The sequence below is a fragment of the Grammomys surdaster genome, unplaced genomic scaffold, assembly GCF_004785775.1.
Source record: "Grammomys surdaster isolate TR1022 unplaced genomic scaffold, NIH_TR_1.0 278, whole genome shotgun sequence".
NCBI lineage: Eukaryota > Metazoa > Chordata > Mammalia > Rodentia > Muridae > Grammomys > Grammomys surdaster.
In genome coordinates, this window is record NW_021604719.1 from 3214503 (window position 1) to 3216364 (window position 1862).

Genomic DNA, 1862 nt, shown 5'->3' on the forward strand with positions numbered 1-1862 from the left:
AAGTAATATTTTCTGAAGAGGAAATAGAAGTGTTGAATATGCATGGTCCACAGATAGATCATTTTGTATATTCATGGTCATAGTTGGATCATTTATCTTTGTACAGTTTGTAATAGTAACTTACAACTAAATATATCATAATAACTTGCAGAATAAATAGGGATGATTATACATCTGAATTCTAAAAATAACCTTAAGTTGATTAAACTAAATGGTTACTTTTCTCCAACAATAATTTCTGAAATTTTGCATATGGCTGTCCAATATTCCCACATGTCCTATGGTCTTGAGACTTCAAGTTTTAGAAGATATTTTTGAGTGGTAATTCTATATTGACATAATTAATACTTTACAATAAATCTAAATTAACCAAAAGTTTTCCAAATTGTCTTGATTGACCTCTTTAGATGGACTCACTCTTAAAACTTTTAAAGAATGCTCGATGAACGATCTTCTCATGTCCAGAAATTCTTGTCATTCAGCCTTACAGTGTCTGATTGTTTAATTGTGAAGGCCAATTCAGATCAATTTATAATGCTGGCTTAGAACACTATGTGCAGAAAGATTCAAAGTCTTCATAAAACCTCATCAGGAAACACTTCTATGGTTGATTAACAGTGTGCACCATAAAGCAAGATGATTTTAAAGATGAAAATGCTTCTTACCAATGTTTTGGAAGGTTATAAATGACTCTTTTTTTAGCAGAGGAAGTTTCCAGTAGGTATGTGGCCATTTGATGACTCTGTACTAAGAACTAGAGGGCAGGCTCTTTCACAAAATGTAAAAACACCCTTCCACACATGTACACATGTACCTAATTCTCATCACAATCCAATTTGGTCATCGAAACTTTCTGAGCTTTATCTGAACTTTCTTCTATGGCTTTCTTTTCACTTTTACTGTTAGGCACTGGAGCATCTGGTTCTCAAGGAGCTCTGGGTCTAGTTCTGTTATCATTTTGCTCCGGTTGCTGTCACTGGAACCCTTTTGAGAAACCTGGCATGTCTTTGATTCTTGGCTACAGTCAAGATATTTTCTGATGACACCTCACTTTCCTGTGGTTGAGAGTTTTGTGTACTGTTGTGATGTGGTTGATCTGAAGTGGTTTCAGGATGAAGATCCATTTGTGACAGCAGTGACATTTAAAGGAGACACTTCAACTGTGACATCTTTAGGCCTGGGATAGATGACAGCTTCACATTTAAAACACTGAGAGTTGTTTTAATTAGTTGAATACGAGGAGAAAGGTACACCAGGTTCTCTTCCCAAATTGTGGAAGACTGGCAGAGAAAACTGCACAGCACACATGACAACTGGTTTAGAAATGCCACGGTTCTTCTCAATTGAATATCTGGCACCTTGAGCATGCCTGACCCCATGAGAGGAAGCCCATCCTCCTCTCTCTTCTCAAAATGTGGGGACCTAGAGGTTTGAGCACAAACCCCTCCCAGCCAGGTAGAGCCTATTACCAGTTTTCAGAGGTGATGTTTACTTTCAGTTGTTTCTTTACTAGATGCAGTCATCATTATCATTATCATCATCATTATCATCATCATCAGCAGCAGCAGCAGCAGCAGCAAAGGTTCTTGTCTTTTAAAACTGAGTTTACTACTTACAACAGTCTATTCTTTATAAGTACCAGACAATTTGAATCCTTGATTATGTTCTCTTGTCAGTATGTTCATATACAAATACTAGAAACTCTGATTATCCACATGTCTAAGTGAGACTGGAAAGAAATATGGAAAAGTCATGGAGATATAGGAGGGAAATCTTGAGGGAAAAAATGTGACTCATCCTTTGGGGATCTGGCTTGATTCTTCTGCAGAGAGGGTCCAGGAATTTCTGGCACTATTGATAAA

At 37.0% G+C, this 1862-nt stretch overlaps 1 pseudogene; it reads right to left on the bottom strand.

Annotated features, from left to right (window-relative positions):
• Window positions 1-814: 814 nt before the first annotated feature.
• Window positions 815-1862, bottom strand: part of LOC114629146 — a 3367-nt pseudogene continuing 2319 nt past the window's right edge.